The following is a 25,170-nucleotide window of genomic DNA, read 5'->3' as shown; positions in this document are numbered from 1 at the left end:
TTTAAGTTTATTTATTTGAGAGAGAGAAAGAGCACAAGTGGGAGAAGGGCAGAGAGAGAGAGAGAGAGACAGAGACAGAGACAGAGACAGAGACAGAGAAAATATCCCAAGGAGACTCTGCACTGTCAGCAGAGAGTCTGATGTGGGGCTGGAACGCATGAACCATGAGATCATGATCTGAACCTAAGTCAGACACTTAACTGACTAAGTCACCCAGGTGCTCCCGGCATGGAGCCTACTGTACAAAATAACAATTAAAATAAAATAAAAATCAGTTGAGCCAAAATGAATGTGAATCCGAGAAAATGGAACAGGCTAGATGCTACCCACAGGGCCCAAGGACCTCAGCTCTCTCCCTGCATGTTTCTCCTGTCTTGGCCTACGTCCCTCTATTCTCTGACCCTGCTGGACATCTTCCAATACTTCTAATGCAGTGGTTCTTGACATTGGCTGCCTGTGAGAATTACTGGGGAGCTGGAAGGAAAAAAAGGTGATGCCTGGGTCGCACTCCTAGATATTTATCATTAAGGCTCCCCAGGTGATTCTCAGGTACGGCAGGATCGACAGTATGTAATTGCCAACCAGACTTCTGCCTCCAGCTTTGCCCTCTTCTGGTTAATTTTCTGCACTGCAGCAAGAGGAATCTTTTTAAAACATAAATCTGATCAAGTCACTTGCCTGCTCAAAACCCTACCCGGGTTGCTCCTTGACATCAGGATCAATTACTTTGCATGATTGGGAGGTCCTTTAAGCTCTGACCCCTGCTGAGCCTTCCAGCCTCATCTCTCCCTATCGTCTCTGCTCCTCCCCACTACGAATGCACTTTATTTCAGCTGCCCTGAACTTCTGAAGATCCATGCTGTACTCCTTCACCCATGAGCCTTGGAATATGTACAATTGGAGGAGCCTGCATGAGAGTAGTTGGGGTGAGGAGGGCAGGTGAGAAGATCTGAAATGGTATAGGGAGGAGACCAACACTAGTGTCATCCTCAAAAAGATGGAAAGCTGCTTCTTTTTTTTTCTTTTTCATAAATTTTGTTTATTTTTGAGAGAGAGAGACAGAGTGTGAGCAGGGGAGGGGCAGAGACAGAAGGAGACACAGAATCCGAAGCAGACTCCAGGCTCTGAGCCATCAGCACAGAGCCCAATGCAGGGCTTGAACTCCCCAAACTGCGAGATCACGACCTGCGCTGAAGTCCGACACTTAACCGACTGAGCCACCCAGGCGCCCCAAAGATGGAAATCTTCTTAAAGGCGGAGATTATAGTTAGTATTGCTATTTTCCCAATCCTCTAGGGCTGAGCCTTGAGTATATGTGGCAAATTCTGAATTGAAGTGAATACAATTGAATTATATTTTCAAAAAATATTCTCTAGCTGCTGGGTTATTTTGGGAGGAGACTCATACTTTTTTTTTTTTTATCATCCAAGGTTTATTAAAGATATTACAGCACAGCAGAAAGATTCATCGGCTCCATGTGGTGTTTTGAGATTCATTCCAGCTGCAGGCTGACTGACCTGCAGATAGACTCTCAGGGTCTGAGAGTTTCAACATTTCCTGAAGTGTCAGGATCTACTTCAATGATCTCCTGATCCAGTGCTGAGACCTCAGATCTGTAATTATCCCTCCTTTCTCTCTCCTCTTCCTGCAGCTTGATGGAGATCCCTCTCACCGGGCCTCTCTGAATCTGCTTCATCAGATATGACATACCCTGGTGCCTTGTTGTGGAGCTTCTTGTTGGGAATAATGGAAAACTAGGGAGGAGGTTCATTTTTAACCAGAATGAGAGTCAGAATACAACAGTAGCAGTAACAAGCTGTTTATTCATTCAACTATACGAATATTTATTGGTCATTTACTGTGTGCCTGGCATGTTGGGTCTATAAACACAATTAGGGGGCTTACTGCCAATTGGTTAAGACTGGAAAATCCATCAATGATTAGAAAACTGTGCAAAGGACAAAAACAGACACATAGACCAATGGAATAGAATAGAGAACCCAGAACTGGACCCACAAATGTATGGCCAACTAATCTTTGACAAAGCAGGAAAGCGTATCCATTAGAAAAAAGTCTCTTTAACAAACGGTGCTGGGATAACTGAACAGCAACATGTAGAAGAATGAAACTGGACCGCTTTCTTACACCATACACAAACATAAACTCAAAATGGATAAAGGACCTGAATGTGAGACAGGAAACCATCAAAACCCTAGAGGAGAAAGCAGGAAAAAGCCTCTTTTTTTTTTTTTTTTTTTAATTTTTTTTTTCAACATTTTTAATTTATTTTTTGGGACAGAGAGAGACAGAGCATGAACGGGTGAGGGGCAGAGAGAGAGGGAGACACAGAATCGGAAACAGGCTCCAGGCTCCGAGCCATCAGCCCAGAGCCTGATGCGGGGCTCGAACTCACGGACCGCGAGATCGTGACCTGGCTGAAGTCGGACGCTTAACCGACTGCGCCACCCAGGCGCCCCAGGAAAAAGCCTCTTTGACATCAGCCGCAGCAATTTCTTACTCGACACATCTCCAAAGCCAAGGGAATTTAAAGCAAAAATGAACTATTGGGACCTCATGAAGACAAAAAGCTTCTGCACTGCAAAGGAAAACAATCAACAAAACTAAAAGGCAACCAACAGAATGGGAAAAGATATTTGCAAATGACATATCGGATAAAGGGTTAGCATCCAAAACCTATAAAGAACTCACCAAACTCCACACCCGAAAAATAAATAATCCAGTGAAGAAATGGGCAGAAAACATGAATAGACACTTTTCCAAAGAAGACATCCGGATGGCCAACAGACACATGAAACGATGCTCAACGTCACTCCTCATCAGGGAAATACAAATCAAAACCACACTGAGATACCACCTCATGCTGGTCAGAGTGGCCAAAATGAATAAATCAGGAGACTATAGATGCTGGCGAGGATGTGGAGAAGCAGGAACCTCTTGCACTGTTGGTGGGAATGCAAACCGGTGCAGCCACTCTGGAAAACAGGGTGGAGGTTCCTTAAAAAATTAAATATAGAACTACCCTATGACCCAGCAATAGCACTGCTAGGAATTTACCCAAGGGATACAGGAGTGCTGATGCATAGGGGTATATGTACCCCAGTGTTTATAGCAGCACTCTCGACAATAGCCAAATTATGGAAAGAGCCTAAATGTCTACTAACTGATGAATGGATAAAGAAGATGTGGTTTATATATACAATGGAATATTACTTGGCAATGATAAAGAATGAAATCTGGCCACTTGCAGCAATGTGGATGGAACTGGAAGGTATTAAGCTAAGTGAAGTGAGTCAGTCAGAGAAAGATAGATACCATATGTTTTCACTCATAGGTGGATCTTGAGAAACTTAACAGAAGACCATGGGGAGAAGGGAAGGGAAGGAAAAAAAAAGTTTCGGAGAGGGAAGGAGGCAAACCATAAGAGACTCTTGGATACTGAGAACAAACTGAGGGTTGATGGGGAGTGGGGGAGAGGGGAAAGTGGGTGATGGGCATTTAGGAGGGCATTTGTTGGGATGAGCACTGGGTGTTGTATGGAAACCAACCTGTCAATAAATTATATTTAAAAAAAAAAGAAAACTGTGCAAAGGGTTGGGAAGAAGGGAAGCTAGCTCAGATTTGGGATATCTGAGAAAATTTTACTAAAGAGATGATGCCTAATTCAGTCCTGAGGGACAAGCTGAAGTCTCAGGTCTGTGTGGGGTGTGTGTGTGTGTGTGTGTTTGTGTGTGTGTTGGATAGGCCTGGTGGAAAGGAGGGAATTTCAGGCAAAGGGGGCAGGTGATCTAAAGCTTTATAGTTAAAGGAAGGGGTGGTGGGTTCTAGAAAGTGAAAGTAATAATTCTACAAGTCTGAACCTGAATGATTCCAGGACCTCTTTTCAGGGATCTCATGTTCTGGCTTACCACCTCAAGTACTGGTTTAACATAGCTGAAATAGCATCTAATTGAAAAAGTTAAATATAATTTAGTTTCTGGCTGGTGAGTTACATCCCCAAGAATGTCTTAAGAGACCGTAGAGAAGAGAAGGAGGAAGGGTGAAATGACAAACAGTCAGAGGATGGAGGTGACATTTACATTGCAATTTATCTCCCAACAGTCACCTTGTTTGGGAACTCTAACCATCAGGGAGGACCTTTGCCCAACAGTTCAAACTTGCAGAGTCCTTGCTTCTGTTATGTAGATGGAAAGCAAGGTTCTCCTGGGGTCACACAGCAGGAGCCTGACATTTGGGGAATGTGACTGATGAGTTCTGTCCTCCCACAGAGGAGCCCCATGGTGAGAAAGGACTCCAGAAGCCAAATAGCTGGGGGACTTTCCAAACCAAACATCTGCAATGAAATGCAGGACCTGCTGAGCTATGCCTGAAGCTAGCCAGCTAGACACACAGCCCTGGGGTTCCCATGAGAGCTTATCCCCAGCCAGATTGTCCACCCTTAAAACAGCTCTTTTAAATTCTAGCTTTCTTCCTAGATGACTCCTATTGAAATATCCTAGAGGAAAGGGATCACATAGATGGTGTGAGTTTCTTAGATTTCCTGTCACCTGGTAGAAAGCCAAGCTCCGATGGTGTGTGCTGTAGGGTTGCAGGCAGATTCAGAGTTTACGAGTCACCTAAGATGAGCAGGTTGGATGAGGTACCAGTCCAGGGCATTATGACCTTGGCATTAGGAAGGACCCTGGCTTTGGAAGGAGGGGGTCACAGGGGAGAAGATATTCCAAAGAAGAGGAAAGCTTGGGTGGAGAAGGTCCTTAAAGGCACCTAACCTACTTTACAATTTTCTCTAGGACTGACCGATACCTGAGTCATTATTAAAGCCATTGTCTTTGTCCCTCCTCTTTAGCGGAGAAGTCTTGGGCTCAGTCACTAGTGAAGCAATAAGTCTTAGATACTAGCTGAGAAAAGACATGACAGATTTCAATTTGTGCTGGGATCTTCACCGTTTCCTTCTTATTTAGATCTCATATAGACTTGCGATATGGGTATTATTTCTGTTTTCAAAATTACCGCCATCGGTAGCATTTTGGTGTTACTCTTACATGGTAGAGATCAGGTATTCTAAGTCCAAATGCCATGGACCCACTCTGATCTGGATGCTGCACCTTACTTTATTAAAACTTCGTGTAAAAAATAAAATAAAACAAAATAAAACCTAGTATAAAATATCATTAGGTGACAACAGAACTGAGCGCTTATATCCATCAAAAGATACGCACACTTTTATCGGTGAAGCCAAAAACTAGAAAAACCTAATGTCCATCAAAGTAAGCTGTGACATAGTCATACAATAGAATACAACATAGCAATATAAAAGAGTGAACTGCTCTTACAATGCAGCAACATGGATGAATCTCACAGACATAAAGTTGAATGAAAGAAGACAGAAGCGAACATGTCTAGATCCTCAAATGAAGTTCAAAAACAGGCAAAAGTGACCTATGATAACAAAAGTCAGGATGTTATACTTGGTGGGTCTGGGTATTCAGTGGTTACACTTGGTGGGGATGTGCTGACTGAGAGGGACACAAAGGAGTTTCTGGAGTGTTGGAAATACTTTCTATAGAGAGGATGGTTACGCAGGTGTATACATGCATAAAAATTCACCTTGCTGTGCATGTCAGATTTGCTCACTTTATTGTCTACAAGTTATATCTAAAAAACAAAAACCAAAACAAACAAATCTGTGTGAGAAGCATCTGCCTGTCTCCTCTCTTAGAAGATTCAGAACAGGTAAGAGTCAGTACGTATGGAAATAAAGCAAAAAATGTAGTGAGATGACCCCCTGAGAGAAGAGTAAACAGACACCATGGGTAGAAAATGTGTTAATGTTAATTTATGGGTAGAATGGATGATCTTGGCTGTTTATGATAGCACAAATCAGGCCCACTAGGCATCAGCAATACACTAAACTTCATCCTGATTTTTCTTTCATCAATGAATCGCTTAGACTGCCTGAATGGTTAATTTTTTATTTTAAACTTTTTAAAAGAATTACATACATAAAGGGAATAAATCATACATTTGAGAAAAAAATTTATATATAGGCATATGGATTATCATCAAGTGAACGCATCCAAATAGCCACCTACCATCCAAGCCAAGGAAAAGAATATTACCTTTATCCCAAAGCTTCTCTGTGTCCATTTCCTTGTGATTTTTTTTGTTGTTGTTCTTTTTGGTTAACAGTTCATTGATTTTAAGTAAATTTATACTGTTGTGTAACCATCACCACCATCCACTTTTATTTTATTATTATTTTTTAAGTAGGCTTCATGCCCTGTGCAGAGCCCAAGGTGAGGCTTGAACTTGACTTTGAGATCAAGACGTGAGCTGAGATCTAGTGGGATGCCTAACCGACTGAGCCACCCAACTGTTCCCACAATCCACTTTTAGAACACTTCTCTCATTCCAAAAAGTTCCCTCTTGGCATCAGCTCCAGGCAAACACTGATTTGCTTTCTATCTCTATGGTTCTGCTTTTTCTAGAAATTTCATACAAATGGAATCATTGCCTTCTTTCCTTAGCATGATATTTTTGAAGCTCATACATTTGTTGCATGTGTCAGTAATTTGTTTCTTTTTATTGCTAAGATATATATTATTGTATAGATATACCACACAGTTTCTTCATCAATTGATGGACATTTGGATTGTTTCCAGTTTGAGGCTGTTATGAATAATGCTACTATGAATATTTGTGAGCCAGGATTTATTTGGACATGTATTTTCATTTCTCTTAGATACATACATAGAAGTGGAATTGCTAGGTTGTATTTGTATTTAACTTAGGAAAATACCAAACTTTTCCCAAGTTAATTCTCACTTTACATTCCCACCAGAAACGTCTGAGAGTTCCAGTTGCTCCACAATCTCACCAGTGCTTATTTTCAGTCTTTTTGCTTACAGGCATTCTCGTGAGTCTGTAGTTCCCTGTCGTACTAACTTTCATTTCCTTTGGGATTAATGCTGTAGAAGATTTCTGCATATGATTATTAGCCATTTGAATATCTTTTCTGATGTCTACTCAAGTCTTTTGCCTTATTTTTTTATTGGATTGTTTGTCTTTCTGTTATTGTGTTGTAGTTCTTAATGTGTTCTGGATAGTAGTTCTTTATCAGATACATGCTTCATAAATATTTTCTCCCAATCTACTTTGTATTTGCATTTCTTTTTTTTTTTTTTTTTAACGTTTTATTTATTTTTGAGACAGGGAGAGACAGAGCATGAACAGGGGAGGGTCAGAGAGAGGGAGACACAGAATCTGAAACAGGCTCCAGGCCCCAAGCTGTCAGCACACAGCCTGACGCGGGGCTCGAACTCATGGACCGAGAGATAATGACCTGAGCCGAAGTTGGCCGCTTAACCCACTGAGCCACCCAGGCGCCCCTGTATTTGCATTTCTTAATGATTTCTTTTGAAGTGCAAAGTTTTAAACTATTTTTTTATTTAAAAAAATTTTTTTAATGTTTATTTATTTATTTATTTATTTTTAAATTTTTTTTTCAACGTTTTTTATTTATTTTTGGGACAGAGAGAGACAGAGCATGAACGGGGGAGGGGCAGAGAGAGAGGGAGGCACAGAATTGGAAACAGGCTCCAGGCTCCGAGCCATCAGCCCAGAGCCTGACGCGGGGCTCGAACTCACGGACCACGAGATCGTGACCTAGCTGAAGTCGGACGCTTAACCGACTGCGCCACCCAGACGCCCCTAATGTTTATTTTTGAGAGAGAGAGAGAGCGTGAGAGGGGGAGGAGCAGAGAGAGAGGGCAACACAGAATCTGAAGCAGGCTTCAGGCTCTGAGCTGTCAGCACAGAGCCGGATGCAAGGCTCCAACGCACGAACTATGACATCATGACCTGAGCTGAAATCAGACGCTTAACCGACTGAGCCACCAGGTGCCCCTAAACTATTTTTTATCAGTATATAATTCACATGCCATAAAATTCACCCTTTTATTTATTTATTTATTTATTTATTTATTTATTTATTTAGAGAGACAGAGCATGAGCCGGGGAAGGGCAGAGAGAGAGGGAGACACAGAATCCAAAGCAGACTCCAGGCTCTGAGCTGTCAGCACAAAGCCTAACACCGGGCTTGAACCCATGAACTGTGAGATCATGACCTGAGCGGAAATCAGACACCCAACCGACTGACCCACCCAGGAGCCCCAAATTTCACCCTTTTCAAGTGTATAGTTAGGGCACTTGGGTGGCTCAACTGGTTAAGTATCCAACTTTTGGTTTCGGCTCAGGTCATGATCTCACATGGGCCCCGAGTCAGGCTCTGTGCGGACAGCACGGAGCCTGCTTGTCATTCTTTCTCTCTCTTTCTCTCTGCCTCCTCCGCTCATATGCACATGCACATGCAGTTTCTTTCTGTCTCTCAAAAATAAGTAAACATTAAAAAAAACAAAGTGTACAATTAAATGCTTTTAAAGTGTACAATTAAATGCTTTTTAGTATAGCCTCAAGGTTGTAAAACCACTGCCACTATCCACTTCCAGAACATTTTCATCATCCACAAAAGAAACCGTTTACCCATTAGCAGTCACCCTCCATTCCTTCCTCTTCTCATCCCCTGAACTACTAAGTTATATTCTGTCTCCATGGATTTGTTTATTCTAAATATTTCTTATAAATGGAGTATCAGGCGGCCTTTTGTTTCTGGCTTCTTTTGTTTAGCATATTGTTTTCAAGGCTTATCCAAATTGTAGCATTTATTAATACTTTATTCCTTTTTGTGGATGAATAATACTCCACTCTAAGGATATGTCACATTTTATTTATCCATTCCTTAGATTATGGACATTTGCGTTGTTTCCACTTTTTGGCTATTGTGAATGCTACTGTGAACATTTGTGTGCAAGTTTTTGTATGGACAGGTGTTTTCAATTCTCCTGGGTATATATACCTTGGAGTGGAATTGCTAGGCCATGTTTTAACTCTATGTTTAACTTTTTGAGAAACTGCCATATTGTTTTCCACAGCAGCTGCAACATTTTACAGTCCTAACAGCAACTTGCAAAGCTTCCAATTTCTCCGTATCCTAGCCAACATTTGTTATTGTCCATTTTTTAAAATTCTAATCATGTGTGTGTGTGAAGTACTATCTCAAATGGTTTTGGTTTGCATTTTCCTAAAAAGTAATGATGTTGAGTTTAGTGGCCATTTGTATATGTCCTTGGGAGAAATGTCTATTCAAATCCTTTGCCCATTTAAAAATTAAGTTATTTGTCTTTTTACCTTTGAGTTGTAGATTCTGGATACTAGACTCTAATCAAATATATGACTGCAAATATTTTCTACGTTCTAAATGAGGTAGTGGTTATATTGGTATACACAAGTACTAAAACACACTGAACATTTAAAAAGATTTAAACTATACATTAAAAACTAAGGGTAGGGACACCTGGGTGGCTCAGTCAGTTAAGCGTCCAACTCTTAATTTTGGCTCAGGTCATGATCTCATGGTTCCTGAGTTCAAGCCCCTGCATTGGGCTCTGTGCTGACAGCATGGAGCCTGCCTGGGATTCTCTCTCTCCTTCTGTCTCTCTGCCCCTCCCATGCTTGCGCATGCATGCTCTCTCTCTCTCAAAATAAATAAATAAAAAACTTAAAAAAAATAATAAGTGTAATGTGGGGTGCCTGCGTGGCTCAGTTGGTTGAGCATTTGACTCTTGATTTCAGCTCAGGTCATGATCCCAGGGTCGTGGGATTGAGCCCCATGTTGGGCTTTGTGCCAAGCATAGAGCCTGCTGAAGATTCTCCTCTCTCTCTCTTCTTCTGCTCCTCTCCCCCACTCCTCCTGCGTACTCTCTCTCTCTCAAAAAAAAAAAATACACACACACACACACACACACACACACACACACATACACGTATACACAAAATAAATTCAAAAATAAAAAAAATAAGTGTAATGTAAATTATGCCATCATACTGAAGGCTCTAAAAAAAGAAATAAGTCATAATGTATAGTTAGAATTTTACATAGCACTTTAATTTAAAGGGTATTCTGGGGAGAAAAGCTGATTGGCTTGAGTAGCAGGCCTGGGGTAGGTGGAATTAAGCAACATGACTTCAGGGTCCTTGAAGAAAAACTAAGGTTTTAGTCAGATGCATGGAGTAAAAGAGAAAACAACTGTAATAGAAAGATGCAGCAGCTGGAAATTTCAGGAAGCTGGAAGGCCCGGACATCAGGTATTACTGGTCCAACCCAAAGGAAGAGTCCTTGACTCATCAAATAATTTTGGCCAGTGCTCTGTAAACTCAGACCTTTGTTGCCCATATTTATGACACAGGGATAATGATCAAAAGCCACCTGTCTGTGTCAATGAACCAGGCCCGACAGCATGGATGCCAGGATGGGCTTTGTGAATGTGGGATGAAAGGCGCTGGGTAAGAACAAAGGAGCTCTGGTAGGTGTCTCCCAAGTACCAGCCTCAGCTTTTGGCACTGAAGCCTCTCACCACGTCCTGGCCAGCCCTGAGGGCATGACCAGGCAAAGAAGGCAACTTCACAAAACAGATGGAATTTTTTAATGGACATGTTTATATTTGTGTGAATTTGAGAATATTCATCTTGTGGCTGCCTCTGTCACCCTCAGGGCCTCTGCATCTGCTACCAGCCGAGCATCCAAACTAATGGAGGCCCCTACTCCATGGCCTCTACCACACGACACTGCTTTATTGTCTATCAGGCACTTACCTTGTTTCTTTATTTTTTACGTGTTTATTATCTGTTTTGTCTTTGCCAGAGTGTAACCCTGGGGGAGCAGAGATCTGACCGTATTTTTCTCAGCACAGTGCCTGGCAAGTAGTAGGCACGCAGTCAATAGCTGAATGAATGATGCAAAAACATTTTCTTTAAATCTCCAACTCAGGCCCCTCTTTTGATATACCAATTGGACAATTCCCCCTAAATGTCTCACAGATGCTTCAACCTCGAAATGACCGAAGTGCAATTCTTTTTGTGCCTGCCCTTCCCTCCAGCCAATGGCTAAGCCAAGACCTTGGGAGCCATTTTCCACCAGGACCTCTCACCTGGATTCCTGTAGCAGACTCCTGCTGAAACTGCCTCCTGTTGTGTTCTCCCTCAGATTCATCTCCCGAGTGACCTGAAACCCAAGTTTGATCATGTCACACCACGGCTTAAAACTCTTCGGCAGATCCTGATCGACCCCATATACAGACCCCAAATTATCTTGGCAGGGCACAAAGATCTTTGCTGATGTGGCTATTGCCCACCTATCTAGCCATTCCACACATCTCAGCTTTAGCCATACTGAGCTGCTTGCGGTTCCAAGAGTAGCTGCTATTACATTCCTCAGCCTCTGCCTCTCTTCCGCTTTACCTTTCTGGTGAATCCCTTCTTTCTTGGGTCACTTCATCTATGAAAACTTGTTTGACCAGTATTTGTATTTCTCAAGACTCTTGATTTTGAGCGATAGAAACCCAACACAAACTAGCTTCTTTTAAAAGGGGATATATTAATTCATATAAGTAATTCATATAAGGGGATGGAGGCAGCCTCAGGAATGGCTGGATCCAGATACTCAAATGAAGCTGTTATCGCTCTCTCTGTCTCATCTACACACACACACACACACACACACACACACACACACACACACACATTTTGGCTTCTTGTTATGAGTTGACTTCATTCTCTCTTGTTAGGGGAAAATGTGGTCAAGGGAGATCCAGGCTTACATACACTTTGGTCACCCCAGGGGAGAATGAAGTCTTTTTTACCCCTGGTTTCAGCTTATAAAAATTATGGGAGAATCTAAGATTAGCTTAGCTGTAGACATGTACCCAGCTATTGACCTGTGGCTGGAGGGAAAACATTATGATTGGCCAGGACTTGGACTGTTCCTCTTGACGTGGGGAGGGAGAATGTGTATTCTTTTTGTTGTGGAGGCATCCTCCAATAAAAGAGAGTACTGTTATCAGGAAAACAGAATAGACCACTGATGTCTACCTATAATCTCACCTTCTCACCCTTCCCTCTTTCTCCTTTCTTGTTCCCATTGTCCTCTGTGCAGAGGCAGAGGAATCAATGGGAGACAAAACAGATTTCTGAGTCAGACATAGATTCAATTATTAGCTTTACAGTAACTGTGTGACCTTGAGAAAAGTTTTAATCCTCTTTGTGCCTTTACTTTCTCATCTATACAGTATTTTAGGATAGTTGTGGGGATTAAAGACAGCAAAGGCAAAGTGACTGGTACACAACAGGTACCAATATTATTAATACTTGTAACACTTAATTGTCTGTATTTGCCCGTCTCCTCCTTCTAGCCCAAGAATTACTTTAGGCAGGGCCTTGTTTTAGGTACAATAAAACTCAATTATATTAGCAGGGCTCAAATATGTCATAGACTTGTGTGTCAGCTTGCTAGGGCTGCTATAAGTACCAGAGACTATGTGGTTTGAGCACCAGAAATTTATTTTTTACAAATCTGGAGGCTAGAAGTCTGGGATCAAGACGTCGATGGGGTTGGTTTCATCTGAAGACTTTCTCTTTGGCTTGTAGATGGTTGCCTTCTCTCTATGTCTTCACATGGTCTTCCCTCCATGTGTGTTATGTGCTATCTCCAAACACAGTCACACTCAGAGGTACTGGAGGTCATGTGAATTTTGCGGGGACACAATTCAGCCCATTAGAATTCACTTCTGCCCAAGACATTACTGAAAAGGCATGTATGATAAGGCAAGTTTTGAGGATAAGGGAACCATTTAGTTCTATCCTTCTCAATCTTGGCTTTATAATAACGATTCATTTTTATGTAGTCTTCTTTTTTTGATTCTCCAAAGCACCTTCACATCTATTACTTGATTTTACTGTGTTATCCCAGAAGGCTTTCTTTCTTTCTTTCTTTCTTTCTTTCTTTCTTTCTTTCTTTCTTTTCCTTCCTTCCTTCCTTCCTTCCTTCCTTCCTTCCTTCCTTCCTTTGTTTCTTTCTTCCTTTCTGAATTATATTTCCTGAACAGAATTGACCAGGGATCCAAAGACACAGGGTTAACAAAAAATGGTAAGCAGGGGGCGCTGTGAACAAGCCCTGGGAAATCCAAGGGCTGTAGTTTTGAACTTAGACCTGGAGCAGGCACAGCATCATACCAATGGCCTGACTATTGGTTGGGCTCAAGCTGAACCATGGTTGTCCTCTCAGGACATCTCATCACAAATTATGTCCCAGCCCTGGGACCTTACCCAGTGTAAACATTCTCCCATGCATATGAGCTGAGCAGACAACACAGGATGTTCAGTGGGAACCCAGCCAGCCTTTCAACCCTGCCTGAGTCTCAGGAAATAAAATACTAATATTTGATAAAGCCTGTGTCCACAGGGGTGGCAGTGGGTCGGGGGGGGGGGGTGGACACGCTATGGACAGCAGACTGGCACTGGAGGAGGCTTGAGTGTTGTGACAGGTCTCAGTCACATGCCCTCACTTCAGCCCCAGTGTCCAGTCTTCTTAAATTGTTTTTATGTTTATTTATTTTTGAAGGAGAGAAAGAGAGACAAATCGTGAGCGGGGGAGGGACAGAGAGAGGGAGACACAGAATCTGAAGCAGGCTTCAGGCTCTGAGCTATCAGCACAGAGCCCGACGCGGGGCCTGAACTCATGCACTGCGAGATCATGACCTGAGCCAAAGTTTGATGCCCAACTGACTGAGCCACTCGGGCACCCCCAAAGTGTCCAGTCTTTTTATGCTTCCTCCTGCTTTGATTCTCAGGAATATGTGCTTATATTGTACAGACTTGTTTATACCTGAATCCTGGGGTGGGTGCCTTGGGTTCCACAGCATCCTTCCTTCCTCCTGGAAACAGAATAGTCCCCTCCTTTGGAGAAAATCTATGGGATTCGAGTGGGGCTGACAATACAATGTTCTCACATATCCACCCTGACCCCAGCCTCAAAGCAGGAAAGAGCCAGGGCTTATAGGAAGGCAGACCTGAAGGAGAAGTCTCAAAAAGAGGGAGAAACATGCTCAGAATCTAGGCTCAGTTGTCTTTAAATTTGTTTTTAAATTTTTTTTAAGTTTCTTTATTTATGAGAGATAGAGACAACATGAGCAGGGGAGGGGCAGAGAGAGGGGGAGACACAGAATCTGAAGCAGGCTCCAGGTTCTGAGCTGTCAATACAGAGCCCGACTCAAGGGTCGAACTCACAAATCATGAGATCATGACCTGAGTGGAAGTTGGACGCTTAACTGACTGAGCCACCCAGGCGTCCCAGGCTCAGGTGTCTTTAAAAATTTGAAGAGATGTCACCCACCAGACACTGCTGTCCCACTAGGACTTCATTTGGGGCAGAGATGAGGACTGAAGGCTGTTTATACCCCCTTTTTTTAGTGGAAGACAGAGCAGTGGAAAGTAACGTTTTTTTGAAGTGGGGTCTTTTGTCTCTTTCTCCTATTCAAGGCAAGCAGCCAGGCCCTTGTGTTCTTTCATCAGGTGCAGTTGTGCTGTTAAGGTAGAAAGCAAAAGCTGCTAAAACACATTTTTTTTTTAAATTTATTTGGGGTGGGGGTGTTATGTATAAAGGCTAAACTCCTCAAAGTCCTAAACTCATTAAAGAGTTCGATGCCTCAGGGGAAGGGGAGACACAGGCCATGCCTTCAGGGAAGAAGTGACAACAGTGGAGAATTGGCTGTAAGTCAGGGCTCCGCCCTTGTCCCAAAGCTTGTTGGCTAAACATTTATCTGCAAACCAAAGCAAGAGTGACCTTTTCCCAATCTTCTTCAGGTAAATGGCTCCTTCCTTGGGGAGAATGAGTGACAGGGGTGGGAGAGATCACTAACAGTGCTTCTCTCCTAAAAAGCAGACTGGAAGGTTCCTCATGGAAACAAATGAGATGGAGATAGAGGGTGTCCTACCACTGTCCTTCCTTCCTTTCTTTTTCCTTTTTACCTCACACATACTGGAAATGTTAGAAAAGAATAGAAGGCAGCAGGGTATGGCAGTTGAGAGGACAGCTTTGGAGTCAGACAGAATTTGGGTTCGCAACCTAGATCTCATACTCTCCATGTGATGTTGCATAAAGTGGAGGAGAGTTAGAATGAGAAATACCATGATATGCTCTGTTCATCACTTCTCTCAGAGAATCTTGTCAGGTCCCAAGGAGCCCGTGCTGCCCACACCTTCTCGGAGCCACTGTGTTGAATGGTGGTAGTTGTCCACAGAAATGTGGATAGATCCAGGTGATAGCCTGACAATTCATGCAGAACTCAGGCCTCAAAAGCCCAAGAAGTTCTCTTGTCTGCCTCTTCCAGGCACATCCAAAAACAAAATGCCAAAGTGGAGATCCTGCCCCTAATGTCTTTGGTTCTTCTTAATGAGGGAGTTGGTAGATCCCATGGCTTTTCTGAATTTTAATTTCCTCATCCATAGGATGGAAATAAAAATACAGCCTCGTTGCCTTTTGTGGATACAAATTAAGAGGCCCAGAACCTTTTAACCATTGCAAATTTGTTACTGAGGTTTTCTAGAGTTTCCCAGTTGGATTAAATTAGGATCATGACTGGTGTGGTTGCTTTTCCTTGGCTGAAAGAAAAATACCACCATTAACCTTTAATTATTCACCACAAATCCAAAGGAAAAGTCCTTGGCCCAGATCCTAATGGAACTGTTAAAGCTATTTTCCTACTCAGAGTTTAAACAGTTGGTAAGCTGGTTTAAATAACCTGGTACTTTTTTTCTATTGCTTTTCTCCACAGAATGTGAAGGACCAAAAGTGAACCCTCCCTACCAATGCATGTTAGGGCAGGTGCCAAACTTCTTTACCTTTTTGTTTTCTTGATTTACTCTTTCTCTTTTTTAAATGTTTATTCATTTTTGAGAAAGAGAGAGAGAGAGAGCAAGCAGGGCGGGGCAGAGAGAGAGGGAGACACAGAAATCGAAGCAGGCTCCAGGCTCTGAGCAGTCAGCACAGAGCCTGACGCAGGGCTCAAACTCATGAACTGTGAGATCATGACCTGAGCTGAAGTTGGATGCTTAACTAACTGAGCCACCCAGGGGCCCGATTTACTCTTTCCTCCTACTGTTCTCATTTGGTAGTATTATTGCTGTGTGTGCGTGTGTGTGTGTGTGCGTGTGTGCATGGGCACATGTGTGTATGTGTGTACAGGAATGCTTATATGTGGTCTGTTTAGAGGGAGACAGACTTTAGAAGCACACAATGGTAACACATGGTGTGTAACACCCTCCCCCCCCAACCTCAGACACACACACCCCAGGTAAAGGAAAGACCAAGAGAATAAAGAAGGAAAAAATGAAAATAAACTGAGACGAAGATAGGCAACATGGAAAAGCCTATGTACAAAACCCAAGTTTTTCCTTTTCTCAATTTCATGCTGTCTTTTTTCCTTTTTTACTGAATTCAGGATTTTTTTCTCTTCTCATTTCTATACGTCTCTTTTCTCTCTCTGTGCCCTCATTAACTCAACCTCATTAACACTTCCAAAACCAGAAGTCATTATCCTGACACCATCCCCTGCCCTCAAGTCCTACTTCTCTGTCTGAATTCCATCTGTTCTCAGGTTCCACTTTAGGTCAGCTGCCTAAGTTAAAAAAAAAAAAACAAAAAACCAAAAAACTCAGAATCATTCCTTATTTTTAAAATCTGCTTTATCAAGATGTAATTTACCTGTAACAAAACCTCGCCCATTTTAAGTGTTCAGCTTAACTCATTTTCCAGAAATGTATGTAGTCATATAACCATCAGTATAATTAAGACATAAAATATTTCCATCAGTCCAGAAAGTTTTCTTTCTATCACCACAGTTTTGCCTTTCCTAGAATGTCATATAAATGGAATTAAGTGGTAGGTAGTCTTTTGTGTCTGGCTTCTTTTCTCAGCATGTTGCTTTTGAGCTTTGTCTATGTTGTTGCACGTATTGGTAACTCATTCATTTTTATTGCTGAGAAACATTGCACTGTTTAGAAACATCACAGTTGTTTGTTTATCCATTCACCTGTTGATGGACATTTGCATTGTTTTCAGTTTGGGGTTATTGTGAATTAACAGCAATGAGTATTCACATATAGGTCTTTCATGGACATATATTTTCACTTCTCTTGGGAGTAGAATTTTTGTTTCATTTCTAGGAAAGAATTGTTGGGTTGGATGGTAAGTGTAGTTTAACTTTATAAAACATGAATAAAGTGTTTTTCAAAGGGAGTCCATTATTTTCATTCCCACCAGCAATGTATGAAACTTCCAGTTGCTCCATATCATTGTCAACACTTTATATGATCAGTTTTTAAAATTTTACCATTTTGTGGGGTGTAGTATTACCCCATTGTCCTTTTAATTTATATTTTCCAGATGACTCGTGTTGTTGAGCATATTTTCACGTGCTCATTTGTCTTAAGTATAACTTCTTTGGTAAATTGTCCAGATTCTTTGCTCACTTAAACATTGGGTTGTTTGTTTTCTTATTATTGATTTTGTTAAGAGTTCTTTACATATTCTGTATATAAGTCCTTTATCAGGTACATATTTTGCCTATGAAAGTAACCTGAAATACAGAGTCATGAACAAGTTTTTCCCATCAATGTTATTTACAATCATGATGAAATTGGAAGCAAGTTACAATCTAATAAAATGAAGCCTGTCTGCTTCCTTATGATTCAAAGAAATATTTTACAGTCATTTAATGATATTAAAATTGTAAAGATTTGAAAACTTGCTTTTGATATAATTTTAAGCAGAAAATAAAATTACATATAATATCAGCCATGCATTTGAAAAGCCTAGAAGTATGTGCTGAAATAATAAGAATGATAGTCTTATTTTCTATATTTTTCAAGATTTATACAGGAAGCATGCCTTAGTTAAAAAAGGAAAAGCATCTCAGGGTGCCTGGGTGGCTCAGTTGGTTAAGTGTCTGACTCTTGATCTCAGCTCAGGTCTTGATCTCAGGATTATGAGTTCAAGCCCTGTGTTGGGCTCTACACTAGTCATGAAGCCTACTAAAATAAAATAAAATAAAATAAGATTAAATTAAATTAAATTAAATTAAAAGGAAAAGCATCTCATAAAGTACATGGTTAAAGGAGTGGTTCACACTTCCTTTACAAGCTCATCTGAATTTTGGCATGATTTGTGACACCATTAGTACCAAGTGAGTTTGTTAATTGCTTCACAGACTGCCCAAGAGCTTTGAACTGTAATTCCAGCTCTGTCCTTGAACTCTAGGCAGTTCTCTTTCCCATCTAAAATGGGATTCAGGGGGCGCCTGGGTGGCTCAGTCGGTTAAGCGTCCGACTTCGGCTCAGGTCACGATCTCGTGGTCTGTGAGTTCGAGCCCCGCGTCAGGCTCTGGGCTGATGGCTCAGAGCCTGAAGCCTGCTTCCGATTCTGTGTCTCCCTCTCTCTCTGACCCTCCCCTGTTCATGCTCTGTCTCTCTCTGTCTCAAAAAAAAATAAACTTAAAAAAAATTAAAAAAAAAAAAAAAAAAAAAAAAAAAAAAAAGAGGCTAGAGTGGGAGAGAGCCAAAGCATAAGAGACTGTTAAAAACTGAGAACAAACTGAGGGTTGATGGGGGGTGGGAGGGAGGGCAGGGTGGGTGATGGGTATTGAGGAGGGCACCTTTTGGGATGAGCACTGGGTGTTGTATGGAAACCAATTTGACAGTAAATTTCATATATTAAAAAATAAAAATAAAAAAAAATAAATTAAAAAAAAAAATTTTTTTTTTTAAATGGGATTCAGGGGGCACCCGGGTGGCTCAGTCGGTTAAGCTTCTGACTTTGGCTCGTGGGTTTGAGCGCTGTTTCGGGCTCTGTGCTGACAGCTCAGAGCCTGGAGCCCGCTTCGGATTCTGTGTCTCCCTCTCTCTCTCTGCCCCTCCCTTGCTCGCACTCTGTCTCTGTCTCTCTCTCTCCCTCTCTCAAAATAAATAAACATTAAAAAAAAATTAAAATGGGATTCAGAACTGTGAAGTATCTAGCAAGGTTGCCTTGTAGCTTTCTGAGGAAATGCTTCCCAAGTATGTGCTCTAAAATATGCAAAACTTCCTGAGCTTATGTTCAGTGACTTGGGAAGAACTTGAGCAGTCAGACATGACTTTTTTTTTAATATTTAGAAGAGAGAAAATCTGTGTTTGTCAATAGAGAACAAGACCAAAGAGATGCGGACCCAGAGAGCTGTAGGGAACACAGTATAGGCAAAAAGAAAAGCTTGGGTTGAAGAAGATATTGGAGCTAAGAAGAGGACAGACAGGAGGGGAAAGAGGAAATGGAGGAAAGAACGGAGAATGGAAGCAAAGAGGTCTCTGCACTGAGAAAGTTCAGACTCTGAATCAGAGCTTTGTAGATACATTTTACACCTGTGAAGTCTTAGCCTGTAAATAATTTGTAACTTTTTACTCATTTTCATTTCTCCTTCCGAAGTTGTTATCTTATGAAGCCTGGAAAGAAAGTACATTTACTACTGGGTTTATTGAGAAGAAGGAACTCAGATGTCAGAAGAAGGCAATTTCCTAAGGTAATATGTCTTGAGGTCAATGAATCAGCTCATAGCAGAGATATTTTTGAACCTGGTCAGTTACTTTACCTAAGGCAGGCACAGTATATATGTTTGCTGATGAGTCACCCATGAAAACAAGAAATGATATTTAAATGATTATTCAGAAGATCTAGTAGAGGTTTATTTTATTTTTTTAAAATTTGTTAGCCAATAAAATCTAACCAAGATTTTTTTTTGTTTGAAGCTTGATATGATGGAAATGCAAGGGGCCAAGAATAACCCACACGATTGTGAAGAACAAAGTATAGGAGGGCTTCCTCTACTGGATATTTATATGTACTATAAATAATTTTGGCACAAAGATGGACAAACTGACCAGTGGAATAGAATATAAATCTGGAAAGAGATCCATGTATATGTGGATATTTTAATTATGACAAAAGAGGCATTGCAAAAAAAAAAAAAAAAAAAAAAAAGGCACTGCAAAGCAGTGAAGAAAAGATAACTTTCAATAAAAGGTGCTGTGACAATTGGATAATTATGAGGGGAATCTTGACCCCTACCTTACACCATACATAAAAATTCATTCTAGACTTATCATAGACATAAATGCAAAAGGCAAATAGAGCTTCTAGAGGGCTATATAAAACAAAAGCTTCATGACTTCAAAGTAGAGAAAGATTACTTAATAAGTACTAGCCATAAAGAAAAAGATTGATACATTTGAATACATTAAAAATTTAAACCTCATTAAAGATAAGAAAAAACTTTTTAAATAGGACACAAAAGAACTAATAATAAAGAAAAAGGTGGATAAATTTGGCATTTATTTAACATTATAAACAATATAAATTTAACATTAATATTAAGAACTATTCATTAGAAGATATGGAATATGGATAAGATATTTGTAACACTTACAACTTACAAAGAGCTCAAGTATGGAATATTTAAAGAAATTCTACAAACCAATAAGAAACTGACAGCCAACCCAAAAGAAAAATGGGTAAAAGACTTGAACAGACATTTTTTTAGGAGAAAAAAAGGATAGCTAATTGATAACAGACATATGAAAAGATACTTAACATCACTAATAATCAGGGCAATGTAAATAATATAACAAGACACCAGGAATGGCTAAAATTAAAAGACCAGCTCTACCACAACTGAAGTTGTGAACAAGGAATACTTTTATCTGCTGCTACAGGAGTGTAAGTTAGTATGATACTTTAGAAAATTCTTGATAGTATCTAATAAAATTGAAGTTACATATAACTTACAAATACTGATATCATTGATAGGAAATATACCCAACAAAATATGCATACATGTTCTCTATAAGACATATACAAGAATGATCATAGCATCTCTGTTTGTAATCATCTCAAACTGGAAACTGCCTCAAGGTCCATCAACAGAAGAATGAATAAACAAAGAGCATGTATATTCATATAATACAATGCTATTAAGCAAAGTAAAAACAACAGCTATACATAACCTGTGTGAGTCTTAAAAATATATTCTTGAATAAAAGAGACCAGATCAACAAGAATATATATTGCATCATTCTATTTATATAAAGTTAAATACAGGCAAAAAAAAAAAAAAATACTGTTTAGGGTTCCACACTTAGAAGATGAAACTATACAGAAAAGCAAGAAAATAGCTATCACAAAAGTTAAGGTTATAATTATCTTTGAAAAGAAAAGAAATACTGATTGGGAGCAATGACTTTGGGGATTTTTGGAGTATTGGCAATTTTGGAACTCTTGATCTGGGTATTGCTTTGTGAAATGTCAGCAAGTTGTTTCATAGACTTTACTGTTTGTGTATCAGACGGGCTCTAGAAGATAGAGAAAATTTTGAGTAAACCAATAACCATAGAAGATGGTAGCCAAAGATCTACTTCCTAAAATGAACCATATCTTGTGGCTCTATGTTTAGATTCTTTTTTTTTTAATGTTTATTTATTTATTTTTGAGAGAGAGAGAGAGAGAGAGAGAGAGAATCCCAAGCATTGAGCAGAGCCCAATATGGGGGCTCAATGTCATGAACCATGAGGTCACGACCTAAGCCAAGATTAAGAGTCAGACACTTAACCAACTGAGCCACCCAGACATCCCCGTTTATATTCTAGCAAACTTTTGGGGCACCTGGGTGGCTCAGTCGGTTGAGCATCCGACTTCAGCTCAGGTCATGATCTCATAGTTTGTGAGTTTGGGCCCCGCGTCGGGCTCTGTGCTGACAGCTCAGAGCCTGGAGCCTGCTTCCAATTCTGTGTCTCCCTCTCTCTCTGTCCCTCTCCCCCTCACGCTCTGTCTCTTTCTCTCAAAAATAAATACACGTTAAAAAAAATTTTATATTCTAACAAACTTTCGAGGAACAAATGTTTCCTATCTTATACAACTGTTCCTGTGCTGGCATCATCTTATAACAGAACTAAATAAGAAAATCAGAAGAAATTAAAAATACAAGTTAAGCTCACTTGTAAAAAGATCCCAGCATTCTAAATAAAGTACACTTGACCCTTGAACAACATCAGTTTGAACTGCGTGGGTCCACGAATACAGGGATTTTTTTCAATAAATATATGTAAAGTACTGTAAATGTATTTTCTCTTCCTTATGATATTCTTAATAACATTTTCTTTTCTCTGGCTTACTTTATTGAAGGAATACAATATGTAATACATATAGCAGTCACAATATGTCTCAATAGACTGTTTATGTTATCAGTGAGGCTTCCAGTTAACAGTAGGCTATTAGTAGTAAGTTTTTTGAGAGTCAAAAATTATACACAGATTTTCAACTGCACAGGGGTTAGCACCCCTAATTCTCTTGTTGTTCAAGTCAAAACTTGCAATTCATTAAAAGAATAATAATTATGAGCACATAAGATTAATCCTAGGAATGAGGGGCACCTGGGTGGCTTAGTCGGTTGAGCATCCAACTCTTGGTTTTGGCTTAGGTCATGATCCCAGGGTCATGGGATTGATTGTGCCCTACATCAGGCTCTCTGCTGAGCATGGAGACTGCTTCAGATCCTCTCTCTGTCCCTCTCCCCCTCTCCCCCATGCCCTCTCTCCCTCTCTAAAAAAAACATATGAAAATGGTAATAATAGAAAGATTTATCCCAGGAATGAAAAGGTGTTTCAACACCAGAATGCCTAGAATGCAATCCACTGGAAAAGCAAAATAAAAGAAGAAGATGATATGATCACCACTCAGTAGACAACACAGAAGTACAGATCCATACCACACATAAATGGATTATTATTCCCATTTATGAGATATTATTCACCCATGAAAAAGAATGATGGAACAACCCTGAAAACATTATGCTAAGTGAAAGAAGACGAAGCCACAAATTATATGGTTCTATTTATATGAAGTGTCCAGAATAGGCAGATCCACTGAAACAAAAGTTTTCTACCCCAGTTGTAACAGAAAAACACACCTCAAGCAAGTGTCATTCCAGAAGTGCAAGTCTGGCTCATTACTGGTATTTATTTTAATGTGCCACTGAATTAATAGATCAAAGGAGAAAAACAATACAATCATCTCAGTAAATACTGAAAAGCCACTTAGCAGAATGGAACATCTATTCCTGATTAAACAAACAACCCAAAATCAAAACAAAACCCAGAAAGTCTTGGTATCTTAGGAATAGCCAGATTTTTTTTTTCCATCATAAAAATCTGGCATCATACTTTAATTCCCATGAAAGTAAGGAAGAAGATATCATACCTTAATAGTGTTCTGAAGATCCTAACCAACATAATTCAGTAAGGAAATAATTTAAGAGGTAAAGTACTTCTTAAAGTAAGAAAGATGTATTATTTGAAATGATACAAAAGAATAACTAGAAATCTGAAGAGAATAGGCCAAAGAAATACTAGAAAGTTGTGGGAAATTGCAAGAATGGCTACACTATTTTGCAGCTCTTCTCAGAAGTGGAGTTTATTTCTCCACACATTGAATCCGAGCTGGACCATTGACTTTCTTTACGATAATGGAACATTGGTGAACATGATGCAAGCAGAAACTTGCAAAGTTATTATGCAATGGAACTTGCCCTCTTTAACCATTTTAAGGAACTTCAAAACCACTATTCTGTGAATTGAGCCTACTGCTAGCCTGCTGGGTGGTGAGAGACATATGGCTAAGTCACCCCACAGGCCCAGTGGACACAGAACCAACTACTAAACACATAAATGAGTAAGGCCATCCTGGACTAGCTATATTAGCTAAGGTGTCAATTGACTGAAGAGATAAACCAAGCTGGCCTAGACCAGAAGAACAACAGTTGACTCACAGAGATGAGAGAAGTAACAGATGCTTGTTATCTGAAGCTACTAAACTTTGGGGTGGTTTGTTATGCAGCAAAAGCTAACTGGAACAGAAATTATATAAATGTTTATTTTTTTAATTTTTAAATTTTTTAAAATGTTTATTTTTTATTTTTATTATTATTTTTTTTAATGTTTATTCACTTTTTGAGAGACAGAGACAGAGTGTGAGCAGAGCAGGGGCAGAGAGAGAAGGAGACACAGAATCTGAAACAGGATCCAGGCTCTGAGCTGTTAGCACAGAGCTGGATGCAGGACTTGAACTCCCAAACCATGAGATCATGACCTGAGCCGAAGTCAGACGTTTAACCGACTGAGACACCCATGTGTCCCGATTTAAGAATTTATTAAAGTGGTTGGTTTCTTTTTGTACAATTAATACACAGAATTGATACACTCTTAGAAAATACAACGGAAGAAAAGATCTCATTTACAATAGCAATACTACCACCAATTTATCTGAAAATAAACTTAACCAGAAATAGGGAGGACCTAAATAAAGAAAATGTAATATCTCTATTATAGGATATTATTTCTTGATAAATTAATCTATAAACTCAGTGTGGTCTCAATCAAAAAAAATTTAAACATTAAAAAAAGATACCGAGTTTATCTGTAGAAATAAACAGGAAAATCTGAACAGAAAGATATTGGCAAGAAGGTGGTCAGATTAGATACTTAAATGCATTTTAAAGATACTAGATTAAAAAATTCGGTTCTAGAAAAAATTTAGATAGATCAATGGAATAACATAGAGAATCCAGAAATAGACTGAAATACACATGAGATTTTAGGAGATGATAGGTGACATTTCCAAATCACGGGAGAAAAGATGGATTATTTAAAACAGTGTTGGGACTATTTAGGGGAAAAAATTAAGCTGTATAACCCCATTCATTTCATCAAAGCAAATTCCCAAAGGAAAGTAATAAAATGTTAAAACGAAACTAACAAAGGTACCAGCAATAAAGAAGCCAGATAGAAAAGGCCACATATTGTATGATTCCATTTATAGGCAATGTCCTGAAAATCCATAGAGAAAGTAGATTACTGATTTGCCAGGGGCTGGGGGGACAGGGAAATGGGGAATGACTGCTTAATGTATATGAGGTTTCTTTGGGGGTAAAGAAAAAGCTGTAAAATTAGTGGCAATGCTTGCACAACTGTGGAAACACCAAAAACCACTGCATCATACACTTTTATTTTATTTATTTATTAAAAAAATTGTTAATGTTTATTTGTTTTTGAGAGAGAGACAGAGCACGAACGGGGGAGGAGCAGAGAGAGAGGGAGACACAGAATCCGAAACAGGCTCCAGGCTCT

General features: G+C 40.0%; 1 protein-coding gene across 1 annotated transcript in view; it reads right to left on the bottom strand.

The window, feature by feature from the left end:
- ANXA4 (annexin A4) overlaps positions 1-11,110 on the bottom strand; it is a 94,720-nt gene extending 83,610 nt beyond the window's left edge. Inside the window, exon 1 of the mRNA XM_042932569.1 lies at positions 11,064-11,110. The gene's annotated coding sequence lies outside the window, so the exon portion shown is untranslated. The remainder of the gene's footprint in view (positions 1-11,063) is intronic.
- Between the last annotated feature and the right edge of the window lie 14,060 nt (positions 11,111-25,170).

The sequence above is a fragment of the Panthera leo genome, chromosome A3 (genome assembly GCF_018350215.1).
Source record: "Panthera leo isolate Ple1 chromosome A3, P.leo_Ple1_pat1.1, whole genome shotgun sequence".
In the NCBI taxonomy this organism is placed as follows: Eukaryota; Metazoa; Chordata; class Mammalia; order Carnivora; family Felidae; genus Panthera; species Panthera leo.
Note: the sequence above shows the minus strand (reverse complement) of the source record. Positions and strands in the feature narration are given on the sequence as shown.